Source organism: Pseudorca crassidens, chromosome 3 (assembly GCF_039906515.1).
Source record: "Pseudorca crassidens isolate mPseCra1 chromosome 3, mPseCra1.hap1, whole genome shotgun sequence".
Lineage (NCBI taxonomy): Eukaryota > Metazoa > Chordata > Mammalia > Artiodactyla > Delphinidae > Pseudorca > Pseudorca crassidens.
Genome location: NC_090298.1, coordinates 78,184,846 through 78,203,020, shown reverse-complemented (window position 1 = coordinate 78,203,020; position 18,175 = coordinate 78,184,846). Strand labels below are relative to the sequence as shown.

The 18,175-nt window shown below is 41.7% G+C and overlaps 1 protein-coding gene across 10 annotated transcripts in view; it reads right to left on the bottom strand.

Annotated features, from left to right (window-relative positions):
* Positions 1 to 18,175, bottom strand: part of CAST (calpastatin) — a 129,036-nt gene that overhangs the window by 68,342 nt on the left and 42,519 nt on the right. Inside the window, exon 1 of one of the 10 annotated variants that reach the window (XM_067731300.1) lies at positions 14,438 to 14,574. The exons of the other annotated variants lie outside the window; for them this stretch is intronic. The gene's annotated coding sequence lies outside the window, so the exon portion shown is untranslated. Of the gene's footprint in view, positions 1 to 14,437; positions 14,575 to 18,175 lie in introns of those variants that run through there. 10 annotated transcript variants of the gene reach the window in all.

The window sequence follows — 18,175 nt, the reverse complement described above, 5'->3', positions numbered from 1 at the left end:
CCCTCCTTGCCCCAGTTCAGTTCAGAAAGTGCACCCACCCAGAGCACACCCAGCAGATGAGTCAGCGGCTGCCGCTCACCCCATACCTTGCTTCCTCTCCCCACCCCTCACTGCCAGCGTTCCCACAGCCTCCCACCGGCAGCACGTCACCCTTCACACACCCCAGCTGCCTTTGTTTGCGGAGGTTACTGAGAATGCCAGCCCACGTACGTGCTGCCCTTTTCCACCTGATAATCCATCCGCAGTTTCACTTTGAATCACTGACCATCCTCTTCCCCAGGGCTGCTGTGACGCAGGGAGCTCCAGGTCCAATCCCCAGCCCTCTGACCTGTTTCCTTCTGGAAGCCTTTTCCACTTGCTCCATTCTTCTCTTTCTTTAATATTTAGTCACAAACCCTCTGCCTTCTCTCTTATATTACTGCATCCTCGGAGAGTTGATTTCTCCCCATGACTTTATTTTTTTTTTAATATATTTATTTATTTATTTACTTTTGGCTGCGTTGGGTCTTCATTGCTGTGCGTGGGGGCTACTCTTTGTTGCGATGTGCAGGCTTCTCATTGCAGTGGCTTCTCTTGTTGTGGAGCAGGGGCTCTAGGCGCACCGGCTTCAGTAGTTGTGGTGCACGGGCTTAGTTGCTCCGCGGCATGTGGGATCTTCCCGAACCGGGGCACGAACCCGTGTCCCCTGTATCGGCAGGTGGACTCTCAACCACTGCGTCACCAGGGAAGTCCCTCTTCTCCCCCTACCCTCCGCCCATGATTTTAAATATCATTTACTATGTGAACAGTTCTCCATACTTTATCAGCAGCCCTACTTTATTACCAGACAACATTATTTTACCTTAAAGGGAGGAAGCCAAGAAAGTCAGATGCAGGCTCAAATGCCGACTCCAGCACTTACTCATTCACATTAATTATCCTCCCAGAAGCCTTCAACCTCATTTGCAAAATGGGAGTAACACCACCTGCCTCTGGAGTTGCTGTAAGGGCCTAATGACGTAATTCAGGGAAACTCATCTGCCGCTGAATTGCTTGGAGTCTACCTCCAAGTCCTCGTTACCATTCCATCCTTTTAATTTCTTTCCCTGGTCTAATCAGGTATCTCTCACACCTGGATTACATCAAGGCCTTTCTAATAGTTTCCATGCCTTGTTCTCTCCCACCCCTATCCCCACCCCCACTTCTAGCTCCCACTCCTTTCTATCGCTGCCTAATTTACCTGAAATCAATGCATACCATGTTCCCACTCTGATGAAATACTAAACTCTCAGTGGTTTCTCACTGTCCTAGATAAGGTCCAATGTCTTCTGCCTGAACCTTTGACTTTCCATATTTGACCTAATCTCCTCATTCCACTACGTCTCTTGCTATGCCCCGCACCATGTCTCCCCACCTCCCAGGATGCTGTCCTTCCTGTCTCAGGAGAACCTCATTGGGCAGCATAACTCACTGGTTAAGAGAGTGAGAGGCGGCTCTGGACTCAAGACTGGTGGAATTCCAGCTAGCATTGAATTCATGTGCAACCTCGAGCAAGTTACTTAACCTCTCTGTGCCTCAGTGTCCTCATCTATAAAATGAGAATAGTAACAATTCTTACCTTATAGGGTTGTTTTAAGGATAAGTTGATGTACATGAACCCATTACAACAGCACTTGGCAAGTGGTAAGTGCTGGACAAATGCTGGTCGGTGTTATCATCACCATCAGGCTCCCATCCACCGCTGAGGAAGCCTTTCTTGTCATCCCCACGGCTGAGGAAGCCTTTCCCTGCTCAGACAGCTCCTACCCTCCCCTTGAAGATTTAGCTCAAGATACAACACCTGTATCTGCTTTAGCTCATATTACCTTCTCAACTCTCATATGTTTGTACTTCTCACTTGAACACGTAATCATATATGCTGTTCAGGGTTACCGAGTCTTTTCTAAGTGTATGTCATGTCTTATCAATGAAGCTGTAAATTGATCAAGAGGCAGGGGTCATTTCTATTCTCCACAGTGCCTACCACAGTGTTTAATAGCAGAGAGGAGCTCAAAAATCACTGTTGATTCCAATATTTGTTTCCATTTTCTAAATGTCAACTAAAGTTTCATTTAAACAAAGAATGAATTATAGTTTTAATACCTTGGTTCTTTTTTAAAAAAAAGCTAGAATCAAGAATATAATTAATAACTCAGAAGAAAGGTTCAGCCTGAAAGCTTCTTAGTGGTGATGAGTCCACAGGTAAGTCGATTAAACCTGAAGAGCAACTGGCTTCCCATGTGGAAATACCATGCACCCCACAGGGCTATTGCGAGTCAATTACATACCAAATATTAGGGCAATCTGGGCAAAGCACAAAACAAATATTAAAAAATTTTTTTTAATTTAAGAAGTTCTGACAAATCAAAATCAACTTAACTGATTTTTAACTTTTAAAGTTAGCTCTGCTAGATGCATAAGAGAGAAATGTATAATTTGCTTCTGAACCATAATGAGATTCTTACCTTAATAACATATCCCAAAAATGAAAGAAAAGAAATCATGGGGTTTTTTTAAAGTTCTTTCTTCACAGGATCTGTCAGACAGACCCAAACCTGAACTCCATGAGGGCAGGGACCATGCCTGTCTCAGCTGCTGCAGGCACCCAAGCATCGCACACAGTAGTTGCTTAATAAGTATGTGTTAAATAAATAAATGTATACATTTGTACATGAATAAACATGAGTATTATCTGATGGCTCAAAAGCAACATTATACGAGTTTTATTCAATCATCAGAAATTTTGTCCAAAGCACAGGTCAGAAAACTGGTTAGGAAAACATAAATATCTAGTCTTTTACATCTTTATTGTCATTACCCAGTACTTGTATAACTTTAAAAAAACGCATATACACAAAAAAATCCCTGAGCTGCTTCCTGTAAGACACCTGGAACAAACAATAGATGGCTAATGAGGGGCTTTCTAAAAAAAGCACTGACGTTCTTTACAAACACCATTCATGGACCCAGTGAGAACAGGTTCACGGTGATGGATTATTCACTTTAGGAGATGAATATTCAGATGTTTAGCTCTTTCTATTGTTTGCCACGCAGTCACACCATGACATACCGTCTTGTCTTGCAATGCCTTTAATTATTTAACATAATAATGGTGCTTCTAAAGAGAACTGCAACTCAGTCACCTAACAAAGTATAGTATTTAATCGTAACAGAAAACGTGATACTGATGAAATGGGTCATCTATGAATGAAGTTGAGCCATCTCTTTCCGGGAGAACATGGCTTTGTGCCAGCAGATCTAATCAGGGCACCAACTTACATCTCAGCATGTATGTAATATAAGAGCAGGTCAATTGCGATAGGATCTTAAGTACAATATGAAGTTATAAGAGATCAGAAGAGGGAGACTATTTCTGAGGTGTGGGTTTGAAGATGGCTAGGAAAAACTTCACAGAGGAGATGGGAACAATTTACTTAGTATTAATTGCAGTGTGATGGGGAGGTAGGTGAGGACTAATAGAATCTTTCATATGCCAGGAACTGTGGCAGGGGCTTTGGGCATCTGATTTCAATATATCTTTATAAAATCCTAGGACCTAATCATTATTATCTGCATTTTATAAATGAGAAAACTGAGGCTCAGAGAAGTTAGGTAACTTATCTAAGATCTCACAGTTAAGAAGTTGTAGAGCGTGGATCTGAACACAGACATTGACGATAATGCCCACGAACTTTTTGCTGTAACAAGCTGACTCCCTTACTTTCAAAAAGTAAAATAAAAGATTTTAGTTTTACAAAACATGGAGTTGGAGCCCGAGATGGGGTAGTCATTCCAGGTGAGCAGAACAGATTGAGCAAGACTTCGAGGTGGGAAAGTACCAGAGATAATCAGACCAGAGTACAACCGGTTGGATGAAGTAGAACATGGCAAAATGAGGCAAACTGAACACTGCCTGGGGGAACAGAGTATGATTCTATCTCAACTGAGTATGCTATACATTCATGAACTATATTAAAATAATATAAAAATAAATATATTTAAATATATTACATTAAAGAGTTAAATATATTAAAATATATTTTAAAATACATTTAATTATCTTAATTAAATATAATTAAAATATATTAAGATATATTATCTTAATAATATATTACGATAAAAATAGAATGCCTGAGCTCTACTTGCTCTGGGAAGTGGAGAGCACACGGCAGCTTTGGTTTCTGATGCAACCCTGTGGGCAAACCTCAAAATAAACATCCATATGTTGCCTGGCAACTGGGACAGTAACCACAGTTGATCTGTGATGGCAATCCAAGAGCCAGAGAGACCTTAGAACATTTGGCCACACCTTGTGAGTGCCTGATTATGAGGTCTAACACAGGACCACCCCAAGTGCTTAGAAAAAATCCACAAAACGCATGAAGCTGAACTTCCAGTACTATAAAACAACTGTTTCATTTTCATTGCTTTGTGAACTCCACTTTTCCCCCTTTCCCCCTCTCTGCCCCGGGATGATTATTTTGTAAGCAAGGAAGAGAGCAAGGCACGCAGCCTGGATTAGTCATCAAAGAGTAGAAACGCAGCTTTTATTTATTTTTTAACTTGCGTCCATGCCTCTAGGGATTCTGGTTGCTTTTCTTGATGCATGAAATAATTCCAGCTATGTCTGAATTTGGCTGCCCAAGACAAAGCAGAGAAGTTAGACCCAGAAAAGACAGCCTACTTTCCTCTTGTGGCCCCTCCCCTAGTAAAGGTTTGTGCATCTAGGATCTTCTTAAGCCTGTGAGTCACGCAGTTTCAGCAGATTAGAAGCGATATAATGAACAATGAGGAAGACAGCCCATGACAAGCTCTTTGAACTTAAGCCTTAACCTCTCTAGAACACAGTTTCCTCATCTGTAAACTGTCAGGCTTGCGAACTCTGTTGTTCTGCAACTCTAATATGATATGCTATAAATATGTAAAGCTTATTAAATAACGTACCCAATGATAGATGTTCAAATGGGAAACACAGGAGTTTAGCCTCTGGAGTCCCATGGACCTGGGGTCTCATTCTAGCTGTGCAACTTCAAGCAAGCTGCTTAACCTTTCCAAACCTGTGTTTTTTATTTGTTAAATGGGTATAAAGATGACACCTACCTCATAAGATGGTAGTGAGGATTTAATGAGGGTGTGTTTATAACGCCTGGCACATGGTAAGTCAGGAAACAAAAGTGATCTGTATTATTTTACAAATATCAACAACCTCAAAAGTTCTCCTCAGTCTCAGAATGGTGGAGCACTTCTGTGGTGACCACTGACTGCTTTGAGAAGTTACACACGCATGTTGTTTATCTTAAAGACAAAGGGCAACACTATTTTACATTAAGAATTTTTTTTTGGATTGAAATGCATGGTTTGTTTATCCTAAAAGATTATGAGCTCATCTAAAGCATACATGGTTACTGATGATATGATTATTGTATAAGAATAAAAACTTCTGAGCTCTGCTGAACAGTTGCCTCAGAGCCTTTCAGCTTGGTTTCCACAGTGCTTTCAAATTCATTCCTTAGGCACAGACCTAACAGAGTGTGAGAGAAATGAGAAGTTTTATGGGTCGTTGTGTTATAAGACCAACTGCCAGCCTCCGTCTCTACAGGGATGACAGACTCAAAGTGTCTCAACGCAACTGAGAGGGCACGTACGAGGAAATACTGGCATACAGCCATTGTGTGGCGGCTGAGAGGTGAGCCTGTCACGTGACTGTTCTTGCAGCTGGCTTCTCAGTGAAGCACGCTCTTAATAAGAAGGCTTAAATGACAGGGATTATTACAAAGTTCCCTTCTCCAAGATGCTTTCCGAATAACCAAAATGAAAATGTGGGGTGCAATAAAACGTCGTTCTGGAAACCACATAGGAAAAACAAATTCACAAATGTACACTAACAGCAAGCTTAATCTTTGCAAATGTTAAAGAGGTGATGTTACGTAGTTAGGAGAATGGCTGTGGAGCCAGACCACTTGAGTTTGAATTCCAGCTCTGCTACCAGCTATATGACCTTGAGCAAATTCCCTAACTGCTCTGCGCCTGTTTCCTCATCTGTAAAGTGGAAATAATCATAATATCTTCTACCACATTTCATCCCACTTTCACCTAAAATAAAAATTCAATAGGAGAACTGATTTTAAAATAGGCTTCATTTGAACTTGATGTAAAAATATGAACAGTGCAGCTTATCCTTCCGTCTAAGCAACTGTATTCCTACACGATAAGGGAGTTTTTTGCTATGTAATTTAATCCTGCTTTTTAAAAATTTCACCGTATTCAAAGGTGTCTAATTCATCCCTTCTCTACTGCTTATTAAGACATCTAAAGAAACTCTGTCAACAAAACTCTTATTTGCTAATTCCAATCAGTGTACAATGCTCTCTTTCACAGAAGCAGGAAATTTCATTCATCAGAGAGAATTTCAACAGCATTAAGATATTGAGCATAATAATAGAGGGCACAATATTAATTTATAGTGCTTTTTGAATTTAGATACAAATTCCTCTCTTGGTTATTTAAACTGCCTGGATATAAACTACTGAGTCTAGGATTTTATAAGACTGGTCTACAGAAAAGAGCAATAGAATCGAATAGAATCTTGCTATCTGTGTGACCCAGGGTAAGTTATTTAATCTCTCTGGGCCTTAGTCTTCTCATTTTAAAAATTGTCCTAATACCCACTTACCCATTTGCAAAATATGCAACTCTTAAGAGGATTACATGAAATCCTATGTAAATCACTTAGCATAGTAGTTGTTTAACAAATTAATAAATGGTTGGTTTCTTTTTCTTCTTTCCACTTATTTTCATTTATCTAGATCCTGGAGAGCTTCTCCAAACTACATACATACTGCTGGACCTAACCCCTCTCCTACAGCTTTCCAGAATTATTTTCAGATTATCAGAACTAGCTAGAACGTCTTTTGTTTCCTATTGGTTGTCTTTCCATTTTGAATAGTAACCAAATCTTCAGTTCATTGATCAGTAGGAGAAGGTGGAGAAGTTATACACAAGCGGAAAAGATATGGTATATGGTTTATCACTGGTTCAACTGGAAATCAATCGGGGTATTTTGCCAAGATTTTAATTGCAAATATGTAGATCAGTGTTCATCACATTCAGTCTTTGGAAACATGTGAAGAGGTGCAAGAATATGATTGTCAGAGGACTGGAGAAGGAAACAATTCTCTTTTGCTAGGCTAGGAATCCTGGTCTATCACAAGAACATTGAGAATAATTCAGCACCCATTACCACAATAATTAAAAAGATTCTCAAAGCCAAGGGAGGGCTCAAACTCAACAACCAAAAGAAGTTAGCCTTTCCTTGTTAATCTCTAGATATTCAGCAAGGGGGTACATTATTTCTTAGCAATGTGGATCCTTTGTGGCTAAAATTCCAAACAATTAATAATTAACTAATTAATTGATTTAAAACTCAAGATTAGATTCCATCACATGGAAGATGATGTAATTTTATAATATTGCTGGGGGAAAAAATGATCACTAATTCTAATCAGTGAAACTATATGCAAAATATGCAGGATATTCATACACATTTAATTAATATTTAATTAAATATTCATAGATATTTAATTATTTTATACTAAAATTGTATATAATGATTCCAGGCAACGAATGTTATGCCAAGCTATTGCACAATGTGACTGGCCGAGCATTAACACCTTAGCTCAGTGGTTTTGGGCCCAGGACCAGAATCACTCATAGCCAGTGTGTGGGGATCAGGGGAGGGCAGCAATGGACACTTAGAAACTTACAAAAGGGAAAGGGCAGGAGGAAGAGGGAGCAAGGATTACAGCTTAAAAAGCTGTAAGCCCTCCCCCCCCAAGTGATTCTCAAACTCCTTTACATGGAGAATGACTGCTTTAGGTTGTTTTAAACAAGATGGCTTTATAGGGGGTGGGTGAAATGACCACTCTTTTCTACGGTCTATTGTTATCCACTGGCACTTTCCTTCTGATGACAAACAGCCTCTTCCTGCTTTCATTTGGTCAAAAGGAAGGTACTAGAATGCATTAGATAATAGGATAGATTCACAAAGTTACTTTTCAAAAGTACTTTCCAGCTGTTTTTTTTGCTTGTCTTTTTGTGTTTTTTTTTGCGGTACGCGGGCCTTTCACTGCTGTGGCCTCTCCCGCTGCGGAGCACAGGCTCCGGACGCGCAGGCTCAGCGGCCATGGCTCACGGGCCCAGCCGCTCCGCGGCATGCGGGATCTTCCCGGACCGGGGCACGAACCCATGTCCCCTGCATCGGCAGGCGGACTCCCAACCACTGCTCCACCAGGGAAGCCCTCCAGCTGGTTTTGAAAGAAAGATTTTTAGTGCTGATACTGCCAGCCCAGGTTACTAAAGAGCCTATATGTTCCCTAAAAAGACAGTCCTGCAATACCCCAAGAATATCTGTCTTCTCCAGTCTCATGACCCTAAACCCTGAGGACACCTGATACTTGCGATTATGCCTGTAGTGCACACTTTTCTTACAACAGAAAAATATAGAACGCTGTAGACATCACCAAGCCCAACAGTGCTGTCATTTTATAGGCAGATATTCTGAACCACTAGAGAAACTCTTAATGCTATACACATCCACACATCTAGTATATAGCTCAGTTGCAAGGATTTAAGAAAAAAAAAAGTGCGATTTTCAAAATATTTATTGAGTTTTCAGAAAAATAATATTTGCCTATCTCTGTAAATCAGGAGTCTAAAACTCAAATGAAAATATACGTTGGGGGATGTGAATGAGTGTATCAGGCCAGTATGAAGAGGGAGTAGGAGGCCTCATGACAAAATAGAACATGTGTTCCTCATCTAAAGGCTTTCAAACATTTTAAATACATTGTGCAGGCTTAATAAAATTAATCTGAATTCTGATTCAAGAGCCCCCTTCTGTTCCAGACACAAAGCAATACTGTATAAAATTTAACATTAAAACATTAATTAAATAAAGAGATAAATCAAGAGATGGTGAATATGAAAGAGAAGTGGAGAACTCTGGAAGATGAAAATTCTGGCAACAAGTTTCAATTCCCTGCTGTAGACCAAGGCCTCTGAACCTGATACATCTTTGTAAATAAAATATTATGAAAAGATGCGTGTCTAAAAGCATGAGGATATTTATATTCCAGGACTCTGATGATGACAAGCCATGGTAATGGCATTAGATGAGGATCTTATTTGCCCTGTTGGATACAAACACAATTTCCTATTTTCATGATAAGGAGGAAACAGAAAAGGCTTATACAACTGAAAAACATACAAATAATTTTATTCTTTGCTCCTTTGTCTGGCCACCCTTAGTACAGCTAATAAAGAAACAATATGCAGGAGACTAAGCCCCTGGTTTCTCTGTAGGAACAGTGTTCTCCCGCAACACCTCTATTCTGGGCATCTCTGGAGGCGCCAAGGTCTCATCTAGGTCTTTATACTGAGGTCACTTGCGCAGGGGACCTTAATCCATTATAGAGTCCAAAGAGTATGCCTGCACACTAAACGGGCTCAATCTCTTATAGCAACTTTGAGTGAAATGGGAGTGGTCCAGGCCCTTTCTTGGGCTCCAAAAGAGGGCCATAAACATCAATCACGCCAGTTCATGGGGGCCCCTCAGTATGATTCAAAAGTCTCAGCCCCTGTGAACAGCTACAGCTCTCACCAAGATTTCACTGCATTGCTAAGGTCGGAAGACGACTGCCCACAGATAGGCTCTGGCTAGCTCAACTCACTTCTTAGAGCAGTGCTCATCAAATTTTAACAGGTGTAAGGATTTACCTCGAGAGCTTATTAAGGCATAGATTCCTCAGTGATCCTGATTGGGTAAGTCTGAGATGGGGCTTGGGAAATCTCCATTTTTAAATAAGTATCCCAGGTGAATTTGACGCAGATGCTCTCCAGACTACATATCATGAAACACTGAATTAGAGCATTCCAAGGGGGTGCAGTACATCCCCAGGACAAGGATCGGGAGAGCCCCAGGGCCATGGATTAGTCTGGAATTATCCTACTGGCCTGCATTTTCTATTTGAGAACCAAGAAACTTCTCTTTTCTAAAGAGACCCCCAACTGTTAAAGCACAGCTCTGTGCAATTAAGGAAGCCTTGCTTTGATTACAGTCAGCTTCCTCATTCCTCAGTAGTCCCTCGGCAGGACTCACTGGGAAACACCTTCTATTCCAGGACTCTGATGACGACAAGCCACAGCGTCATCACCACTCACCCATATCTTAGCCATTAGGATCAGTATGTACCATGGGGCCTGGAAAACTGAGGATAATTATAAGCGTGTTGGCAATATGTAAAAAAAACAAAAAACTGTTTACCAAAGTTAACTTGGTTAATCAGTAAAAGCAGACCCAAATCCTCTTTCCAACGTATAAGAAATCCTCCCAAATAAAACTAAAACAACTAGTGTTAGTTGTTTTTTTTTTTTAAGTGTTGCAAAGGGATCTGTGGGAAAAGAAATAAACACTACCAACAAAACGGGCCAAGCAGTACCTTTGTAACTAATGTATGCCAATTATTCCTGGGGAAGGAGTCAGTAAAAAAGATAATAGGTGAGTAGATAGGCATCTGAGGTTCTCCTTGTCTCGCTAAGGATATGTACCCACAGCGAGGCAGATGCCAAATGCGAAATAAGAAACTAAATTGAGACAATGTGTCCTTAGAGCTAAGTGTCTGGAATCCAGGGGCAGGTTATTCTGTTGACGCGCTTGTCTGTCCTCCCCTGCACCTTAGGTTGGGTGGTGAAGAAAGAAACAGGAAGATGAGCAGCGGAAACTTGTCACCCTCAAAGCTGGCTTGGAAGACGGACAACACAGACTCAGTCAGCTGTGGGGTCTCCAGTTCAACTGTGTAGAGTGCAGGACAAATGGAAACCTCAGGTATAGTTGACAGCGGATGGAAATCCAGTCTGTCTACAAGGGACAGTTGTCAAGAACATCTCATAAGAGAGCCCTAGAATGAATCAGAACTCTCTGTCCTACATAACAGCACACAGAAAAGTATACAGGGGGAGACCATGGTACTGGTAGTTAAGGGCAAGTCTGGAAAGCTGGGATTAAGAAAATACTGAAGGAGGAGAGCCAACGCTTGGGAAGTTGGATGTGTTCAGACCTCTGAAGAGTCCTGCATCCAACTGACTGGTTGCAGGTCTGCTTTAAGGGACTCATATTCCTAATGTTTATAATGTTAACATTCCTAATGTTTATTCCCAGAAAAACAGGGCCAAGCTTAACCTCAGCCCCCTTCCCTCAACCTTCCACTGTGCTTTCATAGCACCTTGATAGCAATGATTTTTAGCACTTTTTACACTGTGTCTTTATATTTGTTATATGGACCATACTTCACTTCTGTATTCCTAGCACCATGTCTGGCCATTGTAGAAGTTAATAAGAAAAGAGTTCATTACTGATAATTTGATTATCTACTCCTTAATTTTTAGCTAAAGGACAAACAGATGTTAAGTTCTAAAAACTCTACTTATAAATTCTAGAGAACAAAAATGAATATTATTTTACTTTTTCTGCCTACCTAGGAAAAATTTCTAAACTAGTGCAGTGGTATCTTAAGGCTCTGTTCATATTAAGATAAAACCAATATTCTTTTTCAATTCAATAAATATTTATTGAGAAATTACTATGTGGAAGGCACCGTGGTAGATGCGATGGGGGTCCAAAGATGTGGATTCTGTCTTCAAAGGGCTCCCAGTATAGTGAAAAGCTGGTATTCTAAGAACAAAGGTAATCAGAGGTAACCAAAGGTAGCCAAATGAGACTATGTAACCAAACGAGACTTTAGTGTGTGTTAACTTCACCCACTAAAACTCATTTTTTGGAAAGTATTTTATGGAGAGCTGTTCAACATGTCCTGAGAAACAATACAGTGCAATGGTTAAGAGATCAGGCTCTTAATCTGAAAAATGGGCATAATAAGGGTATCTACTTCATCACTGCATCATCATCACATCATGTAAAGTGTTCAACATATGCCTAGAACCCAGTAATCATCAGTAAATGTAGCTATAACTATTAATACTCAGATCTAATACAGATTGTACTGATCTGTTCTTTTTTCTGAAACCTATTAAAGTCACTTGCTAATAATTTATTATTATTGCCTAATGTGGACAGAAGGGCACAAGGGTAAGAGTGACACTTCACTAGCAATAGGATTACACATAGACTCCACCCAAATCTCCAACGTCCAAATATACAGAAGTCAACGGAAGTCAATATACGGAAGTCATGTTGCTCAGAAGTCAACATGTCTTAAGGGATACTGTAAAGTGCCTTAAAAATTGGAAATAATGGGACTGAGTAATTATTTATATGGCTTACCATAAAAATAGTGTACCAATTGTTCTTAAGGGGAAGTAGCACCCAACTAAAGGGTATTTTAAGACGTGTGAGAGACAGTGTTTTTGTCATGCTCTGGCATTCAGTGGGAAGAAGACAGCCCTGCCCAACTAAGAATCATCAACCCAAATGCCATTAGAACTCTGTTGAGAAACACTGGGTAGCTGACATTTTTAAGTTAAAGGCTATTCACAGAGAAAAAAATAAAACACAATTGTTTTTGAAGACCCATTGTACTTTCCCAGTATGCAGATTATTAATTCAATGTATCAAAAATTATAGGATAAAATATGTTCCTCTTTATGAGGCCAGACACATTGATGCTAAAACACATATTCCAGATTCCTATAGTCTTCAAAATGAGGGCACTCTGAGGTATAATGAAAGAAAAGATACAAAGACATCTATGTATACAGGAGAACATAGGCTGTGGGCTTTTTATTTAAACAGGACTAAACAATTAGATGGTTCATATTTTGGGAAAAGTAAATAGTCCTACCTAAGAATTGGTGATGCATTAAAGATATAATTGTTATTATAAACAATGAATAGGAACACAAATATTTGACTGATTTTAAAAAGTTAGTTCAAATTAATTCCTCATGTTTTCTTAATTTTGTTTGTTTCATTCTTTCAAACTGCTATTTCACATGATACCTTTTAAATTTTCATTGTGAGAGAAGAATTATACTCAGCCAATTCATGGAACCATCAAGAAACTGAACCTACCACTAATACTGTACTATAATCAACTCCTCTCTGCAGTGGGAATCCTCTCTCAAAGCATGTGAACTGAACCATAACCAACATTTACACTTGAATGCACTGCTTCATAAACACTGTCATGCAGTCTGTGAAGCTCACTTTTTTGTAATAGTCACCAAGGGTCCTTGCTGCATCCACCAGGATTCCCACTCCATCCTCATTGCTATTGGCCACCTGGCCCTTCTCCATCAGTCAGCAGATACGGCCTTTGCTAGTTCGGCATGATTTTGCTAAACGTCACTACTTTGTTTTAATCTTATACTGTCTCCTAGAAGCCAGGCAGCATTCCCAGCGACAAATATCCTTTAGATACTGAAAAATCAGTGTGCAAAAGTTAAATTCAGTGCCCACAAACAAAATGTCAGGAAGAGGCACTCTTTAAATTACTCATTAGAAAATAAACTTTACCCTTTTGAACTAGATGCCACTCCTTATTGAGCTTCGCTGCAATGCAGAGGTTTTCTCTCTAGAAACATCTCATATATCAGGAACTTTCCAGAGCTGCTGATTAAGCACTTCCCTTCCTCTGATGTAGATATAGGTGTGTTCCTAGAGGGCTCGTCAGAGGCCCTAAGGTCCAGCCCTTTAAGGAAGCTTCTTAAACTCTGACTCGTTTTCTCAGCTGTAAAATGGGTATAAAGAACTTGCCTCTTACCCGTTTATAACTGAGGAATGCTAGGACCCTAACAATACATAAAAGATCGTCAAATCTCCATGAAAACATTTCCATTCTTGAAATACAGGTACAAAGTACCCCTCAGTGATGTCATCCGACCACAGTCTCAGGCTGTGTTCAAGGAAATAGAACCAAAACATGTCACATTTGCCACACCACACCCAGCATGTATCAGGTAAACGGAGAGGTTATACACAGTGAGGCGGCATTCTCTAAAACGGAGGTCATCACAGTGGAGGGGGCAGGGCTCGGGGAGAAGATTGGGTCTAACCCTAGAGATAAAAGTGCCAAACCAAATCGACAGAGCTCCTGCTTTCCTTCTTTCAGCATTTTCTCCGGATCACACAAACTCCTGGTTTTGTAACCCTACCGTGTACGATCACCAGACACATTCCCAGCCCAGAAGCCAGCAACAGTGGCGCCGACAGGGAGGAGGGGTTGACTAGTAACACAAGTGAACTTAGAATCCGTTTGGAAGGAAATGGATTCTCAAGGGTAAGAGACGGGTAAGAGCGCACGTCCAAGTCTGGGAGCCGTGGCAGGGTCCGAGCCTGGGACGCGCAGGGCCGGCGCGAAGGCAGCGCGGGCTGCCCGCCTGGGAAGCAGACGAAATCAGTACTCACTCCGCGTCCGGCTTCCGGGCCCAGAGACTTCAGCGGGGTTTGGGGGATGTTTGCATTCCCGGTTGGGCTCGGCCCTCTCAGTTTCCGTTGGAGCCTCAGCCCAGCCCGCAGAGAGGGAGGCGGCGGGGCGGCCCCAGGACGCGACGCTGGCCGCTCCCCGCCCCCTTCGCCCGCCCCCAGCGCGGTTCCAGGAGGGAGGTGCCCGCCGCCGCCGACTCATCGCGGGGCTGGCATCCCGGAGGCTGGCAGACTAAACAGCGCGGCCTGTGATGCAGGCCACCGGCCGATGGCAGAGGTCTACCACTCCTAGGATGTCGCCAAAGGCCCAAAGTGGGCTCTTTGCAAACACACGCCCCCAAATATTACTTTTGAAGCTATAAAGTAAGTTAACAATTCACATTGTATAACGGATTTTTTTTTTAAAGAGCAGTTGAACAGAACTAGAATTCTACTGAATTACTGGACGTGGTACATTATGACTAAACATTTCAAAATAACTAAGAAGGGATTTTAAGCCACAGAATAAGAATTCATGAATTCATATTGCTATAAATAAATAAATGAATGAATAAGTATATAGGGGAGAAGGAAATGCTCTCCCTTATAGAAGAATGCCAACTAATATATGTAAGTGATGGGGTTAGAGAGAAGAGTTCCAAAATTTAAAGGAAATATGGGAAGCCAACTTTTCCCAAAGCCATAAAGCAATCACAGTGAAGACTCTGGACAGTGAGCTTGGGGTATGAGTGGAGGAGGCTGCGGTGGCGGAAGGCTGAGGACCCGAGGCCTCAGGCCGATAGCTAGTGGCAACTGAGCAGCCAGTCCTTCAGCCTCCAAGCCAGAGGTGACAGCATTCCGAAGGCGGAGAGCTCAGCGGCACAGCGCACAGCGGCGCACCCGCCTGCTCCCGGCAGTCAAAGCACGTGGGGTCGCCCTGACTTCTCCTGCTAGGTGTTCCTCACAACCACCTTGTCTATTATCAGTGTTCCTTTACTTCTGTTAAATAAAGGTGGCGAAGTAAGTGCCCTTCCAACTCTAATATTTTATTATAATTCCCTGAGAAGACCCTGTCCTCATAATTCTTTTTTTTAAACATCTTTATTGGAGTATAATTGCTTGACAACGTTGTGTTAGTTTCTACTGTATAACAAAGTGAATCAGCTATACACATACATATATCCCCATATCTCCTCCCTCTTGCGTCTCCCTCCCACCCTCCGTATCCCATCCCTCTAGGTGAACACAAAGCACCAAGCTGATCTCCCTGTGCTATGCGGCTGCTTCCCACTAGCTATCTATTTTACATTTGGTAGTGTATATACGTCCATGCCACTCTCTCATTTCGTCCCAGCTTACCCTTCCCCCTCCCCGTGTCCTCAAGTCCATTCTCTACGTCTGTGTCTTTATTCCTGTCCTGCCCCTAGGTTCTTCAGAACCATTTTTTTTTTAGATTCCATATATATGTTTTAGCATACGATATTTGTTTTTCTCTTTCTGACTTACTTCACTCTGTATGACAGACTCTAGGTCCATCCAGCTCACGACAAATAACTCAATTTCGTTTCTTTCTATGGCTGAGTAATATTCCATTGCATATGTGTGCCACATCTTCTTTATCCATTCATCTGTTGATGGACACTTAGGTTGCTTCCATATCCTGGCTATTGTAAACAGTGCTGCAGTGAACATTGTGGTACATGACTCTGAATTATGATTTTCTCAGGGTATATGCCCAGTAGTGGGATTGCTGGGTCATATAGTAGTTATATTTTTAGTTTTTTAAGGAACCTCCATACTGTTCTCCATAGTGGCTGTGTCAATTTACATTCCCACCAACAGAGCAAGAGGGTTCCCTTTTCTCCACACACCCTCTCCAGCATTTATTGTTTGTAGATTTTCATAATTCTTCTTGATGAAAATTCAGCTTAAAATTCCTTTTTTGTTTACTGTCAGTATTTTCTCTGCTTTTTTGTTTCTCAAATAAACCTCAGCTTGTCTAGGTTTTCCTGAGACAAAAGACAACTAGGATGACTTATTTGGGCCACTCCCCAAGAGGGATGAGTCCTGGGTCCCAGAGCCCCACTGTTAGGCAGCATAACTCCCTCAATGAGGGTGAGTATGTCTGAGCTCCTCAAGAGTACAGGTTAGTAATTACATGGTTATGAAGTAAATTTTCCAAAGGTTCTTGTCCTGCAGGACAGGTAGAAAGGGGCTCCCTTCCCTGGAGATGAAGAGGGATGTATCACTGCCAGGTGTGCCGTGTCTATCCCAGTCCCTGAGGCTCATCCTTTCCCCCACTGGGGCCTCCACATCACCCGCATCTGAAAAACTGGAGGGTACTTATTAAATAGAGAAAATCCTGGACCTGCCCCCTCCTGGTGAATCAGATTCTTTTGGCTTGGAAGCTGAGGATCTGCATTTTAACCAGATTTTCTAATCGATGTTTAAGTAATCTAAGGTACAGGTGGTCTAAATTACCCATTCAGCACAATTCAGCATCCTTGCTGCTCAAAGTGTGGTCGCCAGACCAGCAGCAGCAGCAACTGGGAGCTTGTTAGAAAAGCAGAAAGAATCTCAGCCTCGCCCCAGACTTTCTGAGTCAGAATCTTCATTTTAGTAAACACCTCACCGATTCAGTATGTACATTAAAATATGAGAATTACTGCTCTGATCTTGTTTCCCAAACCTTGGTTATTTGTGTACTACCTACTTAATATTTTTTAATCTGCCACAGCTACATGTACTTAATATTTTAAAAAAATAGATTTACCTTTTTAACCATTAATCTAGCCTTGTCTTAAGCAAAACCATCCATGGGATCACGGTTTGAAGTGCTAGTTTACTTTCCTAGCACATTAAAATACATGCAGAACTTTTGAAATAGAAACGCTTGCCTGCTTAGCGAACAGAGTCATCAAACACACCACATGTGGTCCAGCGGTTCTGTGGGTGAGGCTGACACTGAACGATGGAATACCTCCCACAATATGCCGAGTTTATTCAGCCCCTCAGTCATATTATGGATGAGAAAAGTAAAGGCCTGGGAGGAGGGCTGTGCCGCCAAAGTTAACACAGCTAGTTATGGCAGAACCAGGGCCAAAACCACAGAAGGACTTCTCTGGTGGGTGCTTACTCCTGTGCAGATTTTCTCCTCTCTAACTGGGAGAAAAGCTGTTTGTACCCTCTTCTGTTTAAAAGGCCTAATGCTGCTAAACAACCTATAATCAGTGATTTTCCTCCAGTTCAATTAGGTAATTCTCCTGTTTTCCTTTCTGTAGTGGATAGCTGGCAATACACTTGAAAAATCCTCACTACTCACGGATCATTTCCCACCTAATCAATAAGCACCTTCCCAGAGGAGAACCAGAGCGTTCCCAACCCCAGATTCCGCGCAGCAGAGCTGAGGCATGGGAATTGCACTGGCCAATCAGCCGTGCCTCACAAGAGTGAGATTGAAAATAAGCCTGTGTGGAGGCGCCACCCACCGGTAGATCTGTGTTATGATAAGGCCTTTCAGCATTTGAGACTGGCAGTGCCAGAGTTTCTGGCCTCCAGTCCAAAATGTGATAGGTGCTGAGCTGCAGTGGCAGCAAGGAGAAGCTCCCAAGGTGTGTCCGGGCATTGTTCCTGGCTGTGAAACTACATTCCTTCTGCTGGAGACTTCTGGATTTCTCTAGGAGCTACCCGCCATCCCTTAAGAAATTCCTTTTTAGCTTGAACTAGTCAGAGTAAATTCCA